Source organism: Pongo pygmaeus, chromosome 11 (assembly GCF_028885625.2).
Source record: "Pongo pygmaeus isolate AG05252 chromosome 11, NHGRI_mPonPyg2-v2.0_pri, whole genome shotgun sequence".
Lineage (NCBI taxonomy): Eukaryota > Metazoa > Chordata > Mammalia > Primates > Hominidae > Pongo > Pongo pygmaeus.
In genome coordinates this window covers 95,589,551-95,616,863 of record NC_072384.2, presented here as the reverse complement: position 1 = coordinate 95,616,863, position 27,313 = coordinate 95,589,551, and the positions used below count along the sequence as shown (strand labels likewise).

At 39.8% G+C, this 27,313-nt stretch overlaps 1 protein-coding gene across 1 annotated transcript in view; it reads right to left on the bottom strand.

The window, feature by feature from the left end:
* Positions 1–25,054, bottom strand: part of SLC39A10 (solute carrier family 39 member 10) — a 143,483-nt gene extending 118,429 nt beyond the window's left edge. The window contains exons 1-2 of the mRNA XM_063647761.1: positions 24,945–25,054; positions 14,301–14,398 (exon numbers count right to left, since the gene is read on the bottom strand). The gene's annotated coding sequence lies outside the window, so the exon portion shown is untranslated. The remainder of the gene's footprint in view (positions 1–14,300; positions 14,399–24,944) is intronic.
* Positions 25,055–27,313: the final 2,259 nt, after the last annotated feature.

Here is a 27,313-nt window from a genome sequence, read left to right as displayed (position 1 = left end):
TCCCCAAACTTGTTCCTTCTGCTAACTCCTCAGTCTGGATTCTCAGCAGCACCACATGCACAAGCTAGAAAGGTCAATCAATTTTATTATATTCTCTTTTACTACCTATAGCTAATTTGTTTCCAAGTCCTGCTGAGTTTAATTCTGACATGTCCTGTTGAGTTCCCTCTTGAAGATGGCCCTTCCCCTTTATTTCACTCTACTACCTAAGTTCAGGTCTTCAGCATCCCTGGATTGGTCTACCCATATTAGAAGCCTTTGGTTTCTCTCATTCAATGCATTATTCTTTCCTTTCTGTCTCTCTCTTTTCTTTTTTTTTCTGAGACAGAGTCTTGCTCTGTTGCCCAGGCTGGAGTGCAATGGTCGATCTTCGCTCACTGCAACCTCCGCCTCCCGGGTTCAAGCGATTCTCCTGCCTCAACCACTCGAGTAGCTGGGATTACAGGCACCTACCATCATGCCTGGCTAATTTTTGTATTTTTAGTAGAGACAGGGTTTCACCATGTTGACCAGGCTGGTCTTGAACTCCTGACCTCAAGTGATCCTCCCATCTCAGACTCCCAAAGTGGTGGGATTACAGGCATCAGCCACCGCACCTGACCTCTTTCCTTTCTCTTAACACATAAATTATCATGCCATTTTTTATCTTAAAAAAAACTCACATTGTCTCTATTGCTTAATATGCATTCAGGACCCTGACATCACCTGCCATTTCAGACATATCTCTTACTATCATTCCATCCAAACCAAATTCTACACCAGTATAGCAAATGTGCTTATTTTTATTAATTGAAAGTTGCTGCATAAAACAATATATTGTAAGGAAAAGTGCCACAACAAATTGGCCATGCCTACCATGAAGTGGAGGTAATGACAACACCTATGTAAAATATTTGCTATCCATCTAGCTATACAGATTGAATATTTAAATTTTCCCAACACTTCATTTACTTTGGTACTCTATGACTTACTTTTCTAGAACTGATCTCCTAGATTTGAATCTTGCTTTCCTTTCTCAATACTCTCAGTTAACTTTTCCTCTTTTCTTTTTTTTTTTTTTTTTTTTGGTGAGATGGAGTCTCATTCTGACGCCCAGGCTGAAGTTCAATAGCACGATCTCAGCTCACTGCAATCTCTCCCTCCCAGGCTCAAGCGATTCTCCTGCCTCAGACTCCCGAGTACTGGGATCACAGGCATGTGCCACCATGCCCTGCTAATTTTTGTATTTTTAGTAGAGACACGGTTACACCATGTTGGCCAGGCTGGTCTCGAACTCCTGACCTCAGGTGATCCACCCCACCTCAGCCTCCCAAAGTACTGGGATTACAGGTGTGAGCCACCGCACCCAGCCGTTCTTTTGCTTTTTAAAATAGAGACAAAGCCGGGTGAGGTGGCTCACGCCTGTAATCCCAGCACTTTGGGAGGCCGAGGCAGATGGATCACGAGGTCTTGAGATCGAGACCATCCTGGCTAACATGGTGAAACCCCGTCTCTACTAAAAATACAAAAAATTAGCCAGGCGTGGTGGAGGGCGCCTGTAGTCCCAGCTACTCGGGAGGCTGAGGCAGGAGAATGGCGTGAACCCGGGAGGCAGAGCTTGCAGTGAGCCGAGATGGCGCCACTGCACTCCAGCCTGGGAGACAGCAAGACTCTGTCTCAAAAAATAAAACAAAATAAAATAAAATAAAATAAAATAAGAGACAAGGTCTCACTATGTTGCCTAGGCTGGTCTTGAACTCCTGAGCTCGAGTGATTTTCCCAGCTCAGCCTCCCAAAGTGCTCGAATTATAGGCGTGAGCCACCATGCTCGGCCGTCTCAATTAACTTTTTTTTCTTTGAGACGGTGTCTTTCTCTGTCACCCAGGCTGGAGTGCAGTGACGCAATCCCGGCTCACTGCAACCTCTGCCTCCCAGCTTCAGGCGATTCTTCTGCATCAACCTCCCAAGTAGCTGGGACTACAGGTGCGTGCCACCACACCTGGCTAATTTTTTGTATTTTTAGTAGATACGGGGTTTCACCATATTGGCCAGGCTGGCCTCAAACTCGTGACCTCGTGATCTGCCCACCTCTGCCTCCCAAAGTGCTGGGATTACAAGCATGAGCCACTACGCCCAGCTCAGTTAACTTTTAAAAAATAATTTTTAAAAAGATATTTGGACAGTAAATGGGCATGCAAAAAATTTTTTTTTGATCCATGCCTTGTATCACATACCAAACATATATGAAAGATCAAATAATTAAAAGTAAAAAGATGGAGCTGTAAATGTCCTATAATGCACTTTCAAAGAATTCATTTATAGTCTTGGAGTAAAAAAGGACTTTGTAACTATGTCTCAAAATCCTGAAATCATAATGTAAAATACTGGTAAGTTTAACTATCAAAAGCTAAACTTCGTATAAGACAAAAACTAATAGGCAAACAACTAACAACACAACAAAACAGGTAGTTTATAGAAAGGAAACATCAATGGCTCTTTAACAAAAGATGTTCAACTTCACTCATAACAAGATAAATCCAGGCCGGGCGCGGTGGCTCACGCCTGTAACCCCAGCACTTTGGGAGGCCGAGGTGGGCGGATCATGAGGTCAAGAGATCGAGACCATTCTGGCCAACATGGTGAAACCCTGTCTCTACTAAAAATACAAAAGTTAGCCGGGCGCGGTGGTGCATGCCTGTAGTCCCAGCTACTCAGGAGGCTGAGGCAGGAGAATTACTTGAACCCAGGAGGTGGAGGTTGCAGTGAACCGAGAGTGCGTCATTGCACTCTAGCCTGGTGACAGAGTGAGACTCTGTCTTAAAAAAAAAATTAAAAAAAAAAATCCAAATTAAGATATTAAAATATCAGTTTAAAATCTACTAGATCTGGCTGGGCACGGTGGCTCATGCCTGTAAACCTAATACTTTGGGAAGTCGAGGCAGGCAGATTACATGAGGCCAGGAGTTCAAGGCCAGCCTGGCCAACATGGTGAAAACCCATCTCTACTGAATATACAAAAATTAGTCGGGCTGCTGGCATGTGCCTGTAATCCCAGTTACTTGGGAGGCTGAGGCAGGAGAATTGCTTCAACCCAGGTGGTGGAGTTTGCAGTGAGCTGAGATTTTGCCACTGCACTACAGCCTAGGAGACAGAGTGAGACTCCATCTCAAAAAATAAAATAAAATCTGAAACTCCCTCCCAAAAGATTGATCATACACTATTGAGGAACCTGTAGGAAAAAAGAGATGCATATTTCTAGCGGTGTCCTAATATGATACGATACTTATGGAAGGTAATATAGGAATATCTCTCAAAATTACAAATGCATATACTCATAATTCAGCAATTTCTCTTCTGAAAAATTATCTTACAGATATATTTTCACATATGAAAAAGTCTAAAGTACAAGGTTATTAATTGTGGCATTGCTTGCAATAGCAAAATATTGGAAGCACAGTAACTATAAGGAACATATACCAGTTAATACATCCATACAGTAAAATCATATTCAGCAATTTTTATGAGAAAAAATGTGGAAGTTCTCTAATAAAATGAAAAGAAATACAGAATAAATTGTAAAGGGGGTAAAGCATGGTTCAGAGGTGAGAATACAGTGCTCATATGCATTTGCTTGAACATGTTTAAGGAGACTGAAAGGATACACAAGAAACTAGTAATAGTTGGCACCTCAATGGGGATCTGGGTGAATGGGTGGTAGGGGTGGAAAAGAGATTTTTTACTGAAAACTTTAAAATTTCTTTAAAGCATCATGCAAATTCATGACTAATTAAAAACTTAAAACAAGAGATGAAAAGAAAATACTTTAATGTGATGTTTCCAGAAATCATAATATTCTCTGAGAATAATGTATAATTTTTTTAGGGCCACTGATACATTCCAGTTGTAAGCAATCAATGCAATCACGTCAGCCAGTTTTACTGTTAATTCCAAATGCTATGTCTATATTAATTCTGTAGCCTCCTGCTTCAATTATTATACAAGTAAATTAAATTTACTATACCACTCTTTGCTTTTGGGAGTTTCATCATTCTGTCATTAATACTTACTACATTTCTTAACCTTCTTTCGTATTCTAAAACATCTTTCAACCTGAATCCTCTTGATTAAATTCAGCCACAATGCCTTTCCTCCAGTTTAGTGCACACTCCCTCCCAACATGGGGAATTTGTATAGACAGATTTATCTTTCTAAATGATCTTCATCCTCATTCTTCACCTTCTCCTAATTTCATATTCTTCAGATCCCAATGATTTCCTCAAAATGATTTTTTTCCCAGTGTGGAAAAGTTCAGATTCATTCCCCCAGGTCTCTGTTGAGATCTTACATTTGCTTTTGTGAGTCATTGGTGAATATCGGTCTCCCTCATCTGAATGTAAAGCATCTAAAGGCTGGGAGGGAAGGCATCTGTTTTTGCACACCTCACCAGAGCTCAGCCTGTTTTGCATGGGGACACTATGAGAATGTTTGTTGAATGAACAAATGCAGGCTCAGGGCACTGTGTTGGGGGTGAGGGAAACTGCTAGGAAAGATAAAAAGAGGTGAGACAATCTCCGCCTTTAGGTAGTTTATCAATCAAGGAGGTTAAGATAAATACACATAATTAGAAAGCAGAATGTGGTCACTACCATAGGAATTATAAGCAAAGTTGTATAGGATTTAGAGCAAAGTAGAATTTTGTAATGTTAGAATAATTTTTTAAATGTATTATATATCTGAAGAATGCAGTGGTATTTGAAAAAGGGTTTTGAAAGACTAGTGTGATTTCCTTAAGAAAGGGCAAGGTATTTAATTCAGAAAATCACATGTCTCTAGGGGCCAGGCAAGCAATGTCTGTAAGTGAATGGACTGCCAAGAGGAAACTGAGATAAATGAATCTAGAGGTTCTTAAACTTGACTGCACATTACCATCACCTGGGAGATTTAAAAAGTCCCTATACTCAGGCCATAACCCAAGCCAACTAAATCAGAATCCAGGGAGGTGGGATGGGGTGAGAGTGGAACCTAAACATCTGTATATTTTTTAAAAACTGGCCAGATGGCCGGTCATAGTGGCTCACACCTATACTCCCAGCACTTTGGGAGGTTGAGGTGGAAGGATTGCCTGAAGACAAGAGTTAGAAACCAGCCTGAGCAGCAATAGCCAGACCCTGTCTATAAAACAAACAAAAACTGCCCCAGGTGATTTCAGTGTGGACCAGCAACATCTTCATTACCTGGAGATTTGTTAAAAATGCAGATTCCCAAGCCTCACTCTGAACCTACCCAATCAGAAACTGCATTGTGACAATATCTCCAGTGATTCTCACCTACACTACACTTTGTGAAGTTCTGCTCTAGAGAACTTTATCCTCCTCTGAGGGAACAAACATTCACTACCCAGTATCTATCTAGTACTCCTATGAGGGAAACCAGACCCCCTCTATTTTCCCTTTTTTTGTTGTTTTTTGAGACAAGGTCTCACTGTTCCCCGGGCTGAGTATACTGACACGATCACAATCACGGCTCACTGTAGCTTTGACCTCCCAGGCTCCAGTGATCCTTCCACCTCAGCCTCTCGAGTAGCTAGGACCACAAGGCAGGCACCACCATGTCCAGCTAATATTTTATTTTTTGTAGCAGGGTCTTGCTATGTTGCCTAGGTTGGTCTCAAACTCCTGGACTCAAGTGATCCTGCCACCTCAGCCTCCCAAAGTGCCGGGATAACAGTCCTAAGCCACCATGCCTGACTATTTTTTTCATTTATATTGCTGGCAATAACACAAATAATTGAAATCAGCTTCAAGCCATCAAAAGATAACTGAGGCTTCCCAGTTTGTGAGGGAGAAAATGGTGAATTAGTAGAGTTTGTCTAAAGCTTAACTTCTTTTAGAGTGGAAGTGTTTTAAGGGTTTTTTTTTTTTTTTGATATTAACATTAATACCAAAAGCCAAAACATCTCTGCCAGCAATATTTTATGTCAAAGTTTAGTATGTGACACTGCTCAAAGTGGGTAAGGGTTGTGGGGCACTACCAGATGAGCAATTCTTCTCTACAAGTTCCTTAAGCAAAATGTAAAGGAAATTGAATATTGGAAATGAATCCATAAAAGTTTGGAGGGCTCGGAACGCAAAAGTAGAGCTTACGTGCTTAATTTTGGCATCGAAAATTCACTCAATATTTTTAAAGCCAGGATTATAATTACAATACAAACAAAAATGAAAACTTGCTCCATCATGATCTGGTTAGATATATAACTGGCGCAAAGGAAAACAGTTGAAGACTTTTAAACAGCGAAGACTTTTAAGCAGCAAATACTTCTCAACCTCCTACTATGTATCAGATGCTATTCCAAGCCCTTTAACTTAATTCCTTCTGTAGTCATGGCCTTTATCTTTATTCCTAGCCAGCCAGCCTTCTGGAAAATTGATGTCATTGCTCATAGAATGAATGATCTCACAAGATAAAAGTGTGGATGACTCAGAGCAGCTCATCCATCCAACTAGAAACTAGAGACTGTCAACAGCTCAGTAACTTCGTCTTTGAATACGAAGGACCCGAAGGACCACTGAGATTGGAGACAGAACAAAGGTAGGGACAGAACAGGTGAAAATACACCACCGAAGATTCCTTTCTCCACATTGCTAATAAGTTTGACAACAGTTACAAAATTTAAACGGAAAATAGTAGGATGTGGCTTTCAAAGAATAATAAATATTAGCAACCATTTTCTCTTGCTCCTATAATCCTTATATGATCTATTATTCTTTTTTAGGTTAATTTGTTGCACTGGGTAATGTTTTTATCTACCTCTGAAATACTATATGAAATCACTTCTGTGGTTAAATATAATTGATTAATTGCAAATGAAAAAGAGTCTAAAAGCTTTCATCTGTTGAACTTCCACTTTATTAAACCATGCATTATTACTACTAAAACACATTAGGTATTTTTATGCACAATTCATAAGAGCAAAAATAAAACATTTCACAAAATAGGTTTCTGTAAGAAGTTTGTTGACAGATTTTTAAAAAGAAACTCCTAAGCACTTTCAAAATTTTAAACACTCTAAGAATATAATCAGAGAACAGCTGTACCATTCCTTTGTAATTTTATAAAGCATGCACTTACTTTGTTTTGACAAAAAGTTCACATTTGTTTTTGAGACATGCACAAGCATAGTAACAAAGGAAATGAGAAACAATGTACTGTATTAGATAGGCAAGGCACACAGACATGACAAAGGAAAAAAAATTCTCCTTTTGAGCTAAAAAGAGAAAAATGATTACTATCATCAAGGAGGAAGAAAGGCATCTCCGAGAAAGAAATATTTTCCCAGCAGTTAACTAGGAGGATAGAGGGGTGGGGTGGGGGAACAGAAGGGTACCAGGTCAGAGAACATTGTTGATGGTCCCTATGAACAGAACTTTGATTTATACAACAAATGAATCCACTTACAGGACATGCTTAACTTCACCTGTTGGGAGTAAGTTCAGTCTCTTTCCCTTCTTTGAATGAATGGGAAAGGTTTTCCACTCACCCACTGCCTCCCACCACAGGAATGCTTGCTATCTGGAGAGTTGTTTTGAAACCCATAGCACTTAAAGGAGCTGTATCAACAGGTTTTTCCTTCTCCCTCACACTGAGCCAATTGTAAATGTGGAGTGAGAACCTTGAACAGGTTAAACACTATTGCAGGAATTCAAAACCAGCTCTAGCTAGGGTTCCCCCCAATAGAATCTCAATTTACAATTTATCACTTCAACCTTTCTGAGGGAGGGCTATAGAGCCAGGACTATTTCCTGGCAGTATAATACAAAGCACATTTTAAGGAAAGCCTGAAAGTTGGCCTTGGAATTTAGTTGAGACAGAGAAATGCGACTTCCCAGATGGAGCTGCTAATGTGTGTCAAGAAAACTCAAAATAGCCAAAAACGTCTTTCCCAGCAATGTAACAAATTCCAAGCCCTTATATACTTATTTCTACTTTTATTTTTGAGTTGGAGTCTCGCTCTGTCGCCAGGCTGGAGTGCAGTGGCGTGATCTCGGCTCACGGCAACCTCTGCCTCCCAGGTTCAAGCGATTCTCCTGCCTCAGTCTCTCTAGTAGCTGGGATTACAAGTGCGTGCCACCACGCCCAGCTAATTTTTGTATTTTTAGAGACGAGGTTTCACCATGTTGGCCAGGATGGTCTCGATCTCTTGACCTCGTGATCCACCCCCCTCAGCCTCCCGAAGTGCTGGGATTACAAGCATGAGCCACCTCACCTGGCCATATACTTATATAGAAGTATTTCTATGGTCACCACTCATCAACACAAATATTTATCTTTTTTCCTCTCAACTTTGGCCTATAGAGTTTCTATTCTATCTTGAAATAAAACTGCTTCCAGCACATGGGTGATGGGGCAAAATGCTCATCATAGAAGCTTCACTCTACCAGCCCTAAATGCTAGAGGGAAAGTCACAGACGAACTCGAACCGGATTTTAATCTTCTAATATGAATGTTAAAAACTAGAAATTGAAAAGTCATTTGTATTTTTTCCTTAGATTAACCTTTTTTTTGGTTGAAGGGCTAATGTCCAGAACTTGGCTTGCCTTGTTTGCACAGCCATTTGTCACTATTTTCATATCACTTTCAATTTATTTTGCACTACCAAGTGGCTACTTTTAACAGGTTCTGTGGCTTGATATAATTTGATTTATCATGAGGCTTCTCAAACTTCATTTGGCATAAACTTTATTGGAAATGACTGTACTATGATATCAAACATTGAACAACAATGTGATAAAGAATATGCATTTTTACTATAAGTAAACAAACAAGAATACAATTAAAAATAAGCTAACATTCCCAAAATGAACACACAGTTTAAAAGACTATCCTTAATCTTAATGAAAGAAATTAAGATTTCTGTAATAAAAAAAAAACTACTGAGCAAATAACTTGCTATGTACAGATTATTTTAACTAGTTTCCTAGATGATCTATATACAAAAATTGAAAAGGGACAGTGTTGGTTAGGTACAGCAGCTCATGCCTGTAATCCCAGCACTTTGGGAGGCCAAGGCAGGAGGATTGCTTGAGCCCAGGTGTTCAAGACCAGCCAGAGAAACACAGTGAGACCCCCATCTCTTTTTTTTTTTTTTTTTTTTGAGACAGAATATTGCTCTGTCACCCAGGCTGGAGTGCAGTGGCACGATCTTGGCTCACTGCAACCTCCACCACCTCAGTTCAAACAATTCTCATGCCTCAGCCTCCCAGGTAGCTGGCACTACTGGCGTGCACCACCACTTCCAGCTAATTTTTTGTATTTTAGTAGAGAGGGGGTTTCACCATGTTGCCCAGGCTGGTCTTGAACTCCTGAGCTCAGGCAATCCACCCACCTTGGCCTCCCAAAGTGCTTGGATTACAGGCATGAGCCATGGCGCCTGGCCTGAGATCCCATCTCTACAAAAAATTAGAAAAAGAAAAAAAGAAAAAAAAAGAAAAGGGACAATGTCTAGGTAACTAGTTAATTTATTAATGTAATAGATTCTAGGGCTCAACAAAAAACTTGAATGTCTAATTACTCTGCCTTTGAGGAAGCAAAATAAAGTAACAACAAAAGCAGAGACATTTAAGGAAATGAAATAAGGAATCAAAACATAAGAGTCAGCAATGGAGATGGCTTGTCATAGTGCACAAACCACAGTGAACACTTAAAGATACATTTTACTGTGTTTCTCAGCCTCCCTGAGATTCATTCAACAGTTTGGAGTCTTCATCAAGTTAAACAACAAACAAAGCAACAACAAAAAAAACCTTTGAGAAAAATACTTAAAGTCAACCAAATTACCTACTGAACTTTGCCCTAAAATTTGCACTAGACACCATGATTTTATCACTTTTTAAAGGGATACAACAAAGTTTTTTAAAAGAATTTCCAGAGGGCATGAAGTATTTCCAAAAGTGAGGAAAAGAAGTCTATAATCATGTAAGCATTACTTATTTAGCCATTGCAAATTAAGATGATCAGATATCTCCATAAAATGGGAATTATGAATTTAAAGTTTTATACTAACATGCCTACACATTTTCCCATCCTCCCTCCCTCCTTTTCTCCCTCCCTCTCTTTCTCTCTCTTTTCTAAAATCTGGGGCTACAGAGGAGTGAGTTAGTTTGTTTGCTTGTTTGTTTTGAGACAGTCTTGCTCTGTCTCCCAGGCTGGAATGCAGTGGCGCAATCTCAGCTCACTGCAACCTCCACCTCCTGGGTTCAAGCGATTCTCCTGCCTCAGCCTCCCGAGTAGCTGGGACTACAGGGGCATGCACACAGATTTTTCATCTTCCTTTAAATTCTGGTGCCAAAGTAACTAAACCAACGTGGAGCAAGATTAGCTGGGAACATGTAAACCCTCTGCAGAATTTTATTTATCACAATTTCTACAGGAAGTGGCATGAAAAAAATTAAGAATCCACAGTGGAGATGTTCAAGGCATCTTCACGTGTAATAGCAATATTCATCAATAAAAAGATTCATCGACAGGGAAGGATATGTTGTGGTATATTCATGCCATGGAATACTACGAAACAAAAGAACAAATTACTGACACCTGAAAGTACATAGTTTATGGTTCCATTCACATGAAGGTAATAGCAGAGTTTACCAGGGAGGAGTTATGGGCTGGGAAAGGGCCCCAGGAGCCTTCAGTGGTCTAAAAATGTGCTACATCTTGAGTTGAGTGAAGTATACAGGTATATCAATGCATAAACATTCATTGAGGCATAATATGATTTGCACACTTTCCTGTATCAAGGTTGTTCCACAATTTAAAATTTCAATAATGAAATTAAAAGAAAATCCACAATAGAGGGAAAAAAATCCAAGTTAGAAAGCCGCCACCAAAATGCCAATGGGTTCAACAAAGTGGAATTCTCAAGAAAGAGAATTCCCACTTTAAAAAGTACAGAGAAATAACCCCCTTCCCCAGGGGTTGAAAGAATGAGCAACTTGTTTTTCTTTTAAAGTTCCCTCTCTCATTAGGCAGAGGAGGGAAACTAAAGAATGATAAAACACCCCCAAAACTAGGAGGTTTGGGGGACTTCAGTTACACTTTAGAATTGCTTGGTGTCTCCTCAGAAGTTGTAGGGGGTACTCCAATTTTCTTTTGAGGGAGATGGCTGCAGTGACCGAGAGGACAAAGAGGAAATCGATGATCTGGGTTTCAAGTAGAGAATTAAAGTTTGGCCTCAAGCTTACTTTCTATATTGCTCAACAAGAGGGAAGACTGTGGGCAGAAGTGCCATCCAGGTATGAATGATGTACATTTGGTTGGACTTTCCTTTGTGTTCTTTCTGGGAAAAACCAACAGCTTGATCTGGTAGATCAGGAGTAGAAGGATGAGAAGCCCTAGTGTTTATTTCTAGTGAAACTCTTGATATAATTTATGTGCTCTTCTTTTTTAAAAAGCTATTGCAAAACAAATCCCTGCCTTCGTAGCCGCTTTTCTTTTTTCCAGGCTTTTTAGGCACACGATGAAGGCTTTTCTCCTATTCTCCCTCTGGGCACTCCCCAGCCGTGGGAGGTTATTTCAGACAGTAGAGGCTGTGGCTGGTGATGAATGTTTAGAAGGCTTCAGCTTGGGCCTTGAGCTTTATGATCTGGCATTCCTACCTCCTGTCTGAAATTTTAACACTAGCTCACTGTCTCATTCACCACTCAAAAGTGCTGCCAATTATAGCCTGGCTGCATTTATGAAATTGATTTAGAAATCCTAGACCAAAATGAATAGAGACAATAATGGACAATGCTAAACCTGAACATTTCATTTAAATAATATGTATTGAGGGAAGAGAATTAAAAACTTAGGGCCTATGTATTAGGTGTTTTATATACATTACTGCACTTAGCCCTCATGATACCTCTATAAGCTAAAAGTTAGTATCTTCATTTTATAAGTTGAAATCTCAGACTTCAAAGAACAAAGTCTGGCCACATATGTATGATGGCTCACGCCTGTAAGCCCAGAACTTTGGGAGGCTGAGGCGAAAGGATCACTTGAACCCAAGAGTTCTAGACCAGCCTGCAACATAGCAAAAAACGCATCTCTACAAAAACCACCAAAACTTAGCCAGATGTGGTGGCACACACCTGTAATTACAGCCACTGGGGAGGCTGAGGTGAAAGGACCACTTGAGCCCGGGAGATTGGGGCTGCAGTGAGCCAAGATCACACCACTGCACTCCAGCCTGGGTGGCAGTGTGAGATCCTATCTTGAAAAATAAAATAAAAAATAAAGGAACAAAGGTACTAAGTGTGCACAGCTAGGTTTCAAGCTCAGATTCACCTAACTCCAAAACCATTTTATTTTACTGTTGCTCAGACAAGATTCTTACTCAACACACACAAAGCTAAATTGTTCTTTTATCCTATGACAGAACATACATGATATATTAAATCAGCTAAAATAGATGGTAACCTCCTTGAGGGCAAAGGTTGATTACTCTTCTTTTAGTGTAGCATAGAGTATGCCTCGATGTATTAGATGCATACTTCCAAATAGGTGCACATGGGATAGATGTTGATTTTTAAAATAAATTACAAACACACACACAATACATAAATTTTCTCAAAGCATGTATAAGCATCTACATCATTGTTGTTATGGATTCAAACATGCAAAAAAATAAAATTTACACATTTAAGACGATGCAGTAAAAAGTGAAGTCAGTGCAAAGGATGGTTAGAACGCCAAATGATAACATAACCAAAAGAATTTTTAAAGCTGGGTAGTGAATTGCATTTGCTTGTCTTTAGCCTAAAAGCAAATTGGTTAATGTTTGTTATTCCACAATTAACAAGAAAGGAAGAATAAAGCCTTTTATGGCATAACTGATCCTAAATACAAAATCACTTCAAAACAAAAACAAAAACAAAAACAAAAACATGCAAATACAAGATGGTCTGCTTATACAAGATGAAACCAAAATGAGCAGACTAAAATTCAACTGTTAGTAAATTTATACCCTCATTACCAGTTCTTTACACCAAAAAATCCAAAAGCTGACTGAAAACTTTATTTACTGGGCTTCTCCCCCATTTTATTTTCTTTGTGTGGAATAAAAGTTCTGAAAAAGATTTAAATTCTTAATGCCTTATTTTTTCATGAAAATTATAGTCTGAAATAGTTTATTTACTTTTAAATTAAATCATAATTTCTCACTCAGAGAACTATACCTAGGCCTTTCGTTTCTGTATTGTCAATGATTCTTTGTAGTTAAAGACATGCAGATTTCCAAGGTGGTGTGCTTTGTTATTTTCTTCTTACTCTTAAAATTCTGAGTTTGCCTGAAGGCAAGTAACTCAGAATTTTAAATTATTTCATAGCATAAAAATGGCTTCTTTCAATAATGAAGGCTCATTTGGCTTTTTGGTAGAATTATCCAGGTTTTCAAGTTTGTGGTGGTTGTATTTGTGCTTCAGAATTATCTAAGGATGAGTTTTATTGTGATTGTAAATCTACTCATAAGTAGTTAATCTCCATCCAAATATATTTGGTTAAGTCCAGTTTTGAGATTATAAGAAAAAGAAAAACAACACCCAGTATTTCCTTCTTTCAAGACCTTGTCTTCATTACTTTGTTCATGATATGTTATTGCAGTAAATAAACATTCCTGAAATGTTAATAATGTGTACATATGCACTGTAATTTTTTTCTTCCATTATTCCAAAATGTTTCCTCTTATTGTTTACTTTTGTGGTTCTCTTTTCAACATTTTTTAGAGTGGTCATTTTCTATCAAAAGGAATGTCTTATGTTGGCTAAATTTGGGGAGGGGGCATCTCTTTTCAATCATTTTGAGTTACTTTTGCATACAGCTTTTGGTCCACATTATGCTTCTTAAACCAATCTGTTTGGGCACATAAATTTCCTTCTTGTTCCTGCTTCTCCATTTTTAGTGCTCGTCATTGTCTCAGCATTCTCTCAGTTTTAAGTCACATTTTTTTTCTATTCCTTTGTATGAATCTACATATTTCTTCCTTTTAATTGGTAGCCACTTCATTCTGTTTTAAGGTCTTTAAAATTTACTTTTGGTCCCCATTGAGTCCCCTGTTGATGTCAGTTTAGTAACACACCAAAGATTTACTGAATGGCATACTCCCTAAATATGACACTTCTGGTGTGTGGATGGAGGGCATGTCTGTCACTCTTAGCACTGACTCCAGGATGGCTGAAGACATTGTTACCCAAAAATCAACTACTAAAAGAAATGTCCAACTGTTTAATCAATAGTATATACTATACCATTTAACAAATGGTAAAAAAAAAAAAAATGAAACTTACCCTTTAAAGATTTCAATAGATGATATAGGATCTTCACTTCTTTATTTCAATTCAATCCAACTCAGGTAACAATTATTGAAGCCTCTCAGGTCCAGGGGCTGTGGAGACCACAAATAGAAGGATAAAGCAAGTCCCTCCTCTTAAATTTGCATTCATTTAGATCAGCTAAGGCTTTCAAACACCAAACTTTATATAAAGTGTTTTCCTGGAAGGGTGTGTAGTAACTGTTTTCTCCAGCCAGTGAGGATCTTAGATTCCCCTATTTTTAAAGCTTCAGGTTGTTCTTCAGCTATTCCTTTTATGTTGAATATCCTCAGGGGATTATACCCACTTTTATATTTAATGCATTTTAATTCAGCCTTGTAATGATCTATATATATGCATTCATGAGCTCATCTTTCCCTTAGGACTTACACAGGTAGCAGAAATTACATTGGCATTCTTTACTACTTCCTGGCAACTGCAAGTCTGACTTCATAAATACTTCTATTTCTGTGCTTGCATCTAAAAGTTTCAGAGACACTATGATTACTTGATTAAATAAATAAAACAAGGTCTTTTGTACCGATTTGCTTTACAACACCATCACTATAGCAAACTGGCAACACACATAATACACAGTCTGGCTTTTCCTTTTCTTTAAATCATATCCCCACCCAACCAACCTCAACTTTTTTCTTTTTCTCCCTGTGAAAGATCCCTTTGAAATCTTGCAGGGTTTGTATCACTTTCTCATAGCATGCATTATTCTCCTACCCTGAGTACAATATTTCATGCTTACTTTGTTGACCTTATTGGCCCTAGGACAAAAAATACATTTTGCATTTGAAAACAAAGAAAAGTATTTTTCTTCCCATTTCTTTCTTCTTTGGGCAAGGAAAGTGGGATGAGAGGGTGGGTGGGAGAGAAGTAATGCCCAAAAGAGAAACCAGTGAATCCTGATACAACTGTATGCGGCACCTTCAAGGAAGGTATGGTCTGGAGGGATTCTTAATTGAAATGATATCAAATACCACCTCCTAACTCAAACAACTCAATAGCAAGAAAACAATTAACCTAATCAAAAAACCGGCAAAAGGACCTAAATACATATTTCTCAAAAGAAAACAAGCAGATGGCCAACAGATACATAAAAAAATACTCAGCATCATTAATCCTCAGGGAAATGCAAATTAAAACCACAATAATATAACACCTCACAACTTTTAGAATTGCTATTATCAAAAAGATGAAAGATAATAAGTGTTGGCAGGGGTGTGGTGAAGAGGAACCCTAGTGTGCTGATAGTGGAAATGTAAATGAATACAGCCACGATGGAAAACAGTATAGAGGTTCCTCAGAAAACTGAAACTAGAATTACCATATGATTCAGCAATCCCACTACTGGGTGCATATTCAAAGAAAATGAAATCGTTATGTAAAAGAAGTATCTGCATTCCCATGTTCATTGCAGAATATATATATATATGTATAATATATAAATATACGTGTGTGTGTGTATATATATATATATTGCATATATATTTGAGACAGGGTCTCACGCTGTGACCCAGGCTAGAGTGCAGTAGCAGCCTTAACCTCCCCAGGCTCAGGCAATCCTCCTACCTCAGCCTCCCCAGTAGCTGGGACTACAGGTGCCACCATGCTCAGCTAATTTTTATATTTTTTGTAGAGACAAGGTTTTGTCATGTTGCCCAGGTTGGTCTAGAACTCCTGACCTCAAGTAATCCACCCATCTCAGCCTCTCAAAGTGCTGGAATTACAGGTGTGAGCCACCACATCTGGCCAGTTAAATTCTAAGGTGAAAAAAAAAAAAGAGAAACTCCTCAACTTGGAAGACTAAGCATTGTTCCCTGTTGAACTATATAACCAGACCCCCGTGTGCCTTGCTTAGGGTAAGAAACAGCCTGCATCTGTCCAGGGGCTGTAGTTACTATGCAGTGGCTCTTTGCCTGAAATATGGGGAGCGAGCACCAATGAAGAGAGCAAAAGAAGGAAATGAATATGGAGGCCAAGATTTACTAGATTAGGTCACAGTCCAGAAAGACCAAATGTAGATGGGCCATTAGACACCGGGTAAACAAGTTGGTCATAGGCATTTGCATTATGAATCTCTTGCCTCATATCACTTTGTTCAAAGTGAAGGCAATATAATGTTTAAGAATGCATTAATTCAGGGTCTGAAACCAAAGCACATATTTTACAAAGTAAACAAGACCTGAAGCAATAAAAGAGTGCATAATTTGGGGTCAGATAGATCTGGGTTTGAGTCTTGGCATTGACATTTATTGTGTTAGTTACATAACCACACACACAAACACCTCCCCTCCCATACCCTCCAAATCTGTTTCTTTATTTGTAAAATAGGATAATAATTAAACATACTTCATTGAGTACTTGTTGTGCAGGTTGGATGACTTAATGTATGTAAATGAAGTCCTTAGCACAGTGCCTGACATTCTCAGTGGATGGTAGCTAAAAACAAACAATGAAACATCAACTGCTCAGCAACTCCTATCTGGAAAAAGGTGACAGGATTGAAGAAAGCCTGTGGCACGGGAAATCAAATAGACTCTATCCCTCTGAACAAGGGCTGTCACGCGTCCTCTGTCCTCTTGTTATTTTAGATTCCCTTCATACTCCCCTGCCTTGCCATGGCCAGACGCTGCTAAAGACATTTCTTCATTTGACAAATGTAATAAGTGCCAACTCTGTGTCAGGTAGTTAGCTGTGGGTTGGGGATATATTGGCGAACACCTCACAGAAATATTTGAAAAGATAGTTAATAAATAAGATAACCACACAAATACAAATAAGTGTCACTTGTAAGAAGAAAAAAAACCAGCTGGGCGCGGTGGCTCACGCCTGTAATCCCAGCACTTTGGGAGTCCAAGACAGGCGGATCACGAGGTCAGGAGATCGAGACCATCCTGGCTAACATGGTGAAACCCCGTCTCTACTAAAAATACAAAAAATTAGCCGGGCATGCTGGCGGGCGCCTGTAGTCCCAGCTACTCGGGAGGCTGAGGCAGGAGAATGGCGTGAACCTGGGAGGCGGAGCTTGCAGTGAGCCGAGATAGCGCCACTGGACTCTGGCCTAGGAGAAAGAGACTCCGTCTCAAAAAATAAAAAAAAAAACCAGGATTACTCTCTAGGTGGGTTGACAAAACAAGATGTCTGTGAGGAAGGGAAATTTAAGCTGAGACACACCAAAGACAAGACCGGCCGTGGTTTTTCTCCACACGTTATGGCCTCTCTCTGAAGAGCTTGTGATAATCACCAGCCTTACCTGCCCTGTAACTTCCTTGTACTCCCCGGCTATCATTCTCTGGAAGTAATATCAAGAGGCATCAAGGACAAACTATTTACGAAACTAGAGTGACCCTGCGACCACACTCACAGATATAGCCACCAGGCAGCCACGTGCATATTTGCACTGGCTGTTACTATGTAAGCACGCCAGACAAGCCAAGTACCCTGGCATGAGGCTGTATTCCCCTGCCTATGGGGAAGGGTGGCTTTTTCTACTTCACACAGGTAGAGCTGGCCAGTGGCCCTGGACATCCTCAAAATAAAAGCACACTCAGAAACCAGTGACAGGTTTCAATTTTTTTTAAGAGATGAGGTTTCACTATGTTGCTTAGGCTGGTCTTGAACTCCTGGGCTCAAGTGATACTCCCGCCTCAGCCTCCCAAAGTGCTTGAGCACAGGGATTACAGGTATGAACCACAATGCCTGGCTGAGTTAAAGGTTTTCAAAAGAAGGCTGGCAGGTCAGGCGCGGTGGCTCACACCTGTAATCCCAATACTTTGGGAGGCTGAGGCAGGCAGATCACTCGAGCTCAGGGGTTCAAGACCAGCCTGGCCAACATGGTGAAACCCAGTTTCTACCCAAAATACAAAAATTACCCGGGTGTGGTGGGTAATCCCAGCTACTCGGGAGGCTGAGACAGGAGAATCACTTGAACCTGGGAGGCAGATGTTGCAGTGAGCAGAGATCACGCCATTGCACTCCAGCCTGGGAGACAAAGCGAGACTCCGTCTCAAAAAAAAAAAAAAGAGGCTGGCACTGAAGTGTCCTCCCAGGACAACCCAACATAATACCTAAGTATAAGGGTTATAGAGAACCCATAGTACTATAGCCATAGTACTATAGACTTGCACCATGATTTATAACCCGTGTTTTTGTTTTTGTTTTTTTTTTGAGATGGAGTCTCACTCCTGTTGCCCAGGCTGGAGTGCAATGGCACGATCTCGGCTCACTGCAACCTCCGCCTACCAGGCTCAAGTGATTCTCCTGCCTCAGCCTCCCAAGTAGGCTGGGATTACAGGCTCCCACCAGCACACTCAGCTAATTTTTGTATTTTTAGTAGAGACAGGGTTTTACCATGTTGGCCAGGCTGGTCTCAAATTCCTGACCTCAGGTGATCTGCCTGCCTCGGCCTCCCAGAGTGCTGGGATTACAGGCGTGAGCCACTGCACCTGGCCTATAACGCTTTTTTTTTGCTTCAGGAAAAGTGTGTGTTTCCTCCTCTTGGCATCTTAAGGAAGACAGAGGGTCTGTGCTGGCTTTCTAGCTCAGTGGCACAGTGCGGGCACATCTGGCCAAGGGAGGGGCAGCCTGGGCGCCCCCTTGCCTGAGTCCTCACACAAGCCCTCACTTCTTCCAGCAAGGGCTCCTGCAAGAGGTCTGTCTGGCAGTGATGGTCCTCAAAACTATGACTAATGGTCTCCTTCTCAGGTTCTCAAAACTGAACGGTTCTTGTTAGATTTGGAATGATTCTCCTTCCAAAGCAGAATCATTCTTCCTGATTACATAAAACAAGGCACAAAGAAGCTCTTTGGGGTTGTAGTAAGTGGTGGGAGTAACAAGAGAAGAAATAGGAGAGAAATGTAGGTAACCATGAGCTAAAAACAACAGAATGTCAAGTAATTGTTGGCATGCTCAGAGCAGTATCTAATTAAAAGATTTCAGGAGGTAGAGGAAAGATTTTTATAGAGAATCAACTTAGGTTAGTTTCAATAGGTTCAACAACAACAAAAATCCACATATAATATTCTCTTGGCTAGCTGTCTTATATATTAAAACCTAGAATTATGCAGATACATTCTCAGGCTAAGACATGTTTTGGCCTAATTAAAAACATCTCAGACAAGCACACACACAGGACTCTATGATTTTAAAGATAGCACTTATACTTCAGGCAAGAACTAGCAAAACTGGCCAGACTTGATTTCTAGCAAGGTTTTCTTGGAGGAAGTTAAGAAAGATAAAGAAGAAAAAGGTCTCTTAGAGAATTGAAATGACAGCAGAGCTGGACATCAATAGTGTGCAAACTTGACATGGATTAATTTGGATGCACCAATTAAGAAAAATATAACCCTGGCCAGGTGCAGTGGCTCACACCTGTAATCCCAGCACTTTGGGAGGTCCAGGTGGGTGGATCGTCTGAGGTCAGGAATCTGAGACCAGCCTGACCAACGAGGTGAAACCCTGTCTCTGCCCAAAATACAAAAATTAGCCGGGCGTGGTGGCACGTTCCTGTAATCCCAGCTATTCAGGAGGTTGAGGCAGGAGAATCGCTTGAACCTGGGAGGTGGAGGTTGCAGTGAGCTGAGATCGCGCCACTGCACTCCAGCCTGGGCAATAAGAATGAGCGAGATTCCATCTCAAAAAAAAAAAAAAAAGAAAAAAGAAAAATGTAACCCTCCTACCACATTTGAAGACTGCACAAATTATAACTCTAGTTAATACGTTTTAAAATTCTAAATTAGTCACAATCCCAATCCAGAGATCCTGGTTTTTCTACCAAGTTAATAGATTTATAGTAATTTCAAGGGTGTTGTAAAAATCTCAGAATAAAATTAATATTAATTTGCCTGAATTTTAAAAAGAAATAAACATGAAATATAACTTTGTGGGAGGATGGTGAGGTTACTCTAAAAAGACTGATCATCTCTATTGCAAGAACTACCATTTTTATTCCTGGGCCACAAACATAGCTGATAGCTCTTTTGCAGAGTTACGCAAAGAAACAAAAGCTTTGTAAAGAGAGAGTGCAATAAGAAATTTGCAGTCATTCAAGAATGTACTTATGATATAAAAATTTCAGGGCCATGCAACCACAAAAAAGAATGAGATCCTGTCCTTTGCAGGGACATGGATGAAGCTGGAAACCATCATTCTCAGCAAACTAACACAGGAACAGAAAACCAAACACCGCATGTTCTCACTTATAAGTGGGAGTTGAACAATGAGAACACATGGACACAGGGAGGAGAACATTACACAACAGGGCCTGTCAGTGGGTGGAGGGCAAAGGGAGGGAGAGCATTAGGACAAATACCTAATGCATGCAGGGCTTAAAACCTAGATGACGGGTTGATAGGTGCAGCAAACCACCATGGCATGTGTATACCTATGTAACAAACTTGCACGTTCTGCACATGTATCCCGAAACTTAAAGTAAAAAAAAAAAAAAAAAAAAAAAAAAAAATCAGTGCCGTCCCTCTTTTTTTTTTTTCTGGTCTCAGTCCCTACCCATCCTCAGCTGTTTACCATGAAATCAATTTTGTACTGACTTGCCATATATAGATTTGAGGGCTTTTTCTCTGGTATGTTTTCTTTTAGAACAGTATTGAAAGGCAGCAATCTCTTGGAGTTTAAATAATGAGAAATACAGTAAACGCTGCAGTGATAGACCTAGAAATGCAACCTACATGGCCTTTCAGCTTAATACTCATATGCAATTGCTTGGGTGCTAGTGAACATACACGAGTTAGGTTCGAATTATTCCTCAGCCAGCCTAATCTTTAGAATTCTGGGTAAGGGTGAAAATGAAAATCATCACCATAATATAGATCATTCATTCATTCATTCATTCATTCACACAACAAATATTTGCAAAGAACCTACAGTTCTAGGTGCTTGGGATACAGCAGTGAACAAACTGTATCAATACTATCAAACAACTTGAACTAAATGACATATATAGAACACTCCATGCAAAAATAACAATTTGCATTTTTTTTCAGCATAAATGGAACATTCAAGAAGTTACCTCAAATGTTGGACTTAAACATATATCAATAAATTTGTAGGAATTTAAATTTTAAAAAAGATGTTCCTGGCCATAACAGAAGGAAATTATGGGGTTCAAGACATGTTAGCCCAAAATATGGTACCTTGACATTTGAGAAAACAGCAGAAGCAGGAAGCCTTCTCTTCCCATCACTCTTCTCCTCTGAGGCAGGTCATAAGACTCTCATTACAAGGGCCCTCTCTTGCTAAGTTCTCCCAGTTTATTAACATTAGTTCATACTCCTTTTGTCCTCCAATCATATTTTCCCACAACTGTTCACTTTTCATCAAACCTAAGCATGAATATATACAGGTTTCCCTGTTTCCTTGTTTCCGTAATGAATGTACTCATGTCACACAACATTTATGTTAAATAAATGTGTATGCTTTTCTCGTTAATGTCTTTTATTTTAATTTAGGTTTTGGACATGGGGGTCTCCCTCTGTCACCCAGGCTGGAGTGCAGTGGCACAATCATGGCTCACTGCAGCCTTGACCTCTTGGGCTCAAGCAATCCTCCGACCTCAGCCTCCTGAGTAGCTGGAACTATAGGCATGCACCATCATGCCTGGCTAATTTTTTTATTTTTTGTAGAGACAGGGTCTCACTATATAGCCCAGGCTGGATTCAAACTCCTGGGCTCAAGGGATCCTCTGCCTTGCCAACACACCTGGCTCTTAATGTCTTCGGTTATAGGGGTCTCAGCTATGAACCTAACAGTGGATAAGAAATCTTTCCTTCTCCACAGAAACAAGGTATCGATAATTTTCAAGATACATGGAAAATCCTCAAATATTTGAATTAAGCAATGTACTTCTAAATAGCACATGGTAATAAAAAGAAAATACACTGATGTGAATACAAATTTAAAATACAACATATTGGGCCTGGTGTGGTCGCTTACACCTGTAATCCTAGCACTTTTGGAGGCCAAGGTGGGTGGATCACTTGAGCCCAGGGGTTCGAGACAAGCCTGGGCAATATAGTGAAGCTCCATCTCTACAAAAAATATAAAAATTAGCTGGGAGTGGTGGCGGAAGCCTGTTGTCCCAGCTACTTGGGAGATGTAGGTAGGAGGATCAGCTACACCTGGGAAATTATGGCTGCAGTGAGCCGTGATCGCACCACTGCACTCCAGCGTAGGTGATAGAGCAAGTCTGTATTTCAAAAAAAAAAAAAAAAAAAAAAAAAAAAGTTACAGTATGCTGCCAAAACACTGTTTGGTGAGAAATTTATAACATTAAATGCTTATTTTAGAAGAGAAGAAAGGTTTAAAATGAATGCACTAAGCTTTCACATTAAGCAACTGGAACAAATTAAAAAGGTAAACAGAAGGATGAAAAAGGATAAAGAGTAGGAATTAATGAATCAGAAAATGGATCATAATAATAAAAGTTGAAAAAAAATTAGAAGCTATATACATGACCAAAAACTTCAATCTAATCAAGGGTAAAATTTGTTTGCAACATGTTGCTAAATTGATTTCTCACTTGCTAAGAAAATCTATAAAATCCTATCATTTCTTTCAAAAGAGGATGTTTGAAAGCAGAAGCATATTCATATTTAAAATTGAAGTAACATAGTTACAAAAAAAATAAAATGGAAGAAGCAAACAGAAAAAAAGAACAAATTTAAAGGCTTTATTGATTGGTAAAAACACTTAAGAGAATAAGAAAAATAAACCAAGAGAAATGATATTGTTCAAAAGTCAAAAATAAACCAAGAGAAATGATATTGTTCAAAAGTCAAAAAGAAAGACATATATAAATCAAGAGGAAAATAGCTTTAATCTTCTAATTAGGAGGCAGAAATAGAGAAAAAAATCCAACCAGATGGGCAGGGCTCTGAGGGCAGCCTTATTGTTGGATTTGTGGCTGCCAAATAGTGTAGGCCATTTCCAGAAATTGGGTTCTATATTGTAAGAATTTAGTATCTAGAGATGTGACGTTAATTAAATCTCAGTTTTTGCAACAAGCCCTATATTCAGAGGAGACTCCCTAGCTTCTGCAGAACACACTGCCAGCCACCGTATTAATAGTTGAGGGGTATTTCCTCCATTTCAAGATGACAACTGCGTTCCTTTCTTTGGCAATTAGACTTTCAACTCTCTGGGGAAGGAAGATTCTTTGCAGATTTGCAACAATTATCCTAACTTGCCTTGTACTACTTTACTGTTGCTTTGCACTGCCCCCGCTGATCTGCTGGTCAGTTCTGCTACTCATGTCTAATGAAGCTATTGTAAAAGATAGAAGAAACTGAGAAGCCCAGTGTGTTGACTTAGGACATTTCATTTTCTCTTTAAAAGCAGACATCCTTGTAATCTACGCCCATCCTACCATAACTTTTCCTTCTATTCCTATAACTTGTTAAACGAAGTCACCATGTATTGAATGATTTTTCATGCCAAATGATCTTGACAGATGCTCATTCCTGAAGTACCTGCTGTGTTAAATATTTAAGGGCAAAAGATTCTGAGAAGGTACGACCTTGGAAGAACGTCGTTCAAGCCTAATAAAAATGAGCACATTCTTGAAAATGCTACAGAGTGTGCACAGATGTAAGTAACCCCAATGCAATGAAATATCTCCCTCAGCAGTTTGTGAGGCAAGTGAGATTTCTGGAAAGCATTGCCAGCTTGTGGGGAATGGCACAGAGATGAAGATTGATCCTTTACCTGTATCTGCATCCAGTGGGACTTAACAGCCCACAGCAGTTGTGGGCAACGGGTTTCAAAGGGGCTATGTGTGCAAGAGGTGGAGCCAAATGCAGGGCTTTAAGAGACTGTTAAACTCACTTCCAGGAGCCTCATCTCACAGAACGACTGTGACGCTGATGCTGAAGCCATCAACTAACTCCACCATTACCAAAGTTGTTGCCCAAAGAATGCTTCAAAGGGGCTAAAGAACCAAGGCATCCAATATTTTGGCTAGGCTATATTGCTCAACTTAAATGTGTTCTAAGGTCATCGTCTGCATTCAGCTGAGTTGTCATGACTAGTTTGTGTGAGGTTATAGCACATTCTTATAATTTCATGTTGCCTTGACACCCATTTTGAGTATAAGTTGGGCTTTCTCATACCAGAAGCAGGACTTTCTCATCCTTGACAGTTTTCAGTTCTCTCTCTCTTCCCAGTTCCTCAGTGTGCTTGATCCAGATGTCTTATCAGCCTCTTGCTGTCCACCTCCCTATGGTAGAGCTAAATACAATCTACTTGACTCACCCCACTGACCCCACACCCTGCATGGACTTCACAGATATTCCTCAGTGACCATCTTAGTCCACAAGTGCCTCCATGGAACTCGTGCCTGCTTGCTCTAGACTCACTGATTAGAACGCCCCACTGGAAACCTGCTCAGGTAACACCATGGACCCCAATAAAGGCTTTAGCCCTCATGTCTTTTCTCTCCCTCTCTCTCGCTCCCCATCAAGCATGTGTGTCCTGGATGGGCCCCTACTTTGCATTTCCCCTTCCAGGTGTGCAGCCCTCTTCTTTTTGGGACCTGTAAGTAATAAACTGTTTCTGTTATTTCATGCGTTTTGTTGAGTGGTCTCCTCTGTGTCTTACCTGATTGACACAGCTGGACCTAACTTCTTTCCTGATCAGAGCTCTCCTAGAGATCGGCTTTCTTGCAGGATTAAACGGGACACAGGTCAGATGAGAGCCACAAGTTTCTCTGCCAATATAAACAAGTTTCCTGTGAGAGGGACACCTGGTCAGAAGTTGGACACTTAGACATTAGGCTGTCCACTCTCATAAAGAAGTATCCTGTGAAAAGCACCCTGTAAACATCCACAACCACCTTCCCTGAAGCCCCATCAGCGCAGGGCTAGAATTTATAGTCATTCTCCAGAGAGACACCTCAAGACCAAACTTGAAGAAAATACGAGACATGTCAATTAATTTGTTGTTCACAAGTTGTAAAATTGGCATAAATGTTTGAAGTTTACTTAATACATACACAAGGGTGGATTCATAGCTTTCCTTATATTCATTTGCATTCTACAATTCTGAGTGTGAAATGAGGGATTTCAATACAGCTAGGAATTCCTGGAATTGTGTATAATCTTGGGCACACCCAAGCAAGCATTTACCCCCTACCAACGTCACCCACTGTGTGCATCAGCAAGATAATTGAGAAGCAGTCTGATAAAGCTGTCGTACAATTGTAAATTCAGTTGTCCTGTTTTGTTTGTTTGTTTGTTTGTTTTAAAAAAAGATTACCTAGGACCCAAGAAAAAGTACTGCACTCTTTAGGCTCTAATAGTGAGATAATAAACTTGGCTAAATTAAAATTACAACTAGATTTTTAATTCAAAAGATTACCTTTCCTCTGCTTAAAGGAAGCTGGTTATTATTTGCCCAGAAAGATATTCTTATGGCTTCTTCAGTTAATCAAAGATGAATTAAGTCTCAGGAGACACCTATCTAAATGCTTCCTTCCTTTTGTCATTTTCCCAGAACATTCAACCTCAGACAGTTTGACAAATAAGGTCAGAACTTGAACTTGCACACATTGATCATTAACTCTTCTGAAAGAAAATCGCTAATTAAGTGACAGTATCTTTAGAGTTTACAAATAGCGGAAAATAAGGCATTTTGGTTTCTGATTTGAAAAAGGACACCTATCAGCAAATATCACTGGAAAGTTTTCCATTGTTTTTGGAAGAGATTACTCTTGTTTTCTCTTTCAGTATCTTATCTTCCTTCTTGTCAAACCTACCAACTCTGGTCTCTACCCTTTCAGTTTCTATATCAGGACAATGAACTTGCACAAGAATAGCTTTCATTAGTGGAATATTAATGTTTTATCTTTAGATAACTCAGGCTGTAACTTGACAATCAATAGCGGGAATAATGATTTAGATCAGAGGTTGGCTAGCTTTTTCTCTAAAGGGTCAGCCTGACCCTTTAGAGAAAAGCTATATATATATCTATATAAATTGTTATATATATATAAATTTATATATATATAAAGCTAAATTTATATATATATAAATTTTTTTTTTTTTTTTTTTTTTGAGATGGAGTTTCACTCTTTGTTGCCCAGGCTGGAGTACAATGTCACGATCTCAGCTCACTGCAAACTCTGCCTCTCGGGTTCCAGCGATTCTCCTGCCTCAGCCTCCCGAGTAGCTGGGATTACAGGCGCCTGCCACCATGCCCAGCTAATTTTTTGTATTTTTAGTAGAGACAGGGTTTCACCACGTTGGCCAGGGTGGTCTTGAACGCCTGACCTCAGGTGATCCGCCCGCCTTGGCCTCCCAAAGTGCTGGGATTACAGGCGTGAGCCACCGCGCCAGGCCCAGGTAATAAGTATTTAGGCTTTGCCAGCCATATGGTCTCTGTGGCACCTACGCAACTCTGCCCTAGTCACACAAGCAGTCCTAGACAATGTGTAGACAAATGAGTGAGGCTGTGTTCCAATAAAACTCTACTTATAGCTGAAACTCAAATTCCATATAATTTTTATATGTCAAAAAATATCCTTTTGATTTTTTTCAACCACCGAAATGTATACAAAACATTCTTAGCTTGCAAGTTGTAGAAAAACAGGTGATGACCAGATTTGGTATGTGGGAAGTAGTTTGCTGACGTTTGACTTAGAATCACACTAACCTATACTTCACCCTGTAATTGCTGTAAAAAAAAGAAGAAAGAAAGAAAGAAAGAGAAAGGAAGGAAAGAAAGAAAGAAAGAAAGAAAGAAAGAAAACCAATCAAAATGCCATAAACTAAGTCTAAATAATTAAATAGTAATTTGGGGTTTTCATATTGCACTGTATTGCACTGTATTGCACTGTTTGTATTGGTCTTTAGGAATCCCTGGGAGACTGCTTGAATTGTGGCTTTTAAAAATTTTCCAAGGCCGGGCGCGGTGGCTCACGCCTGTAATCCCAGCACTTTGGGAGGCCGAGGCGGGCGGATCACAAGGTC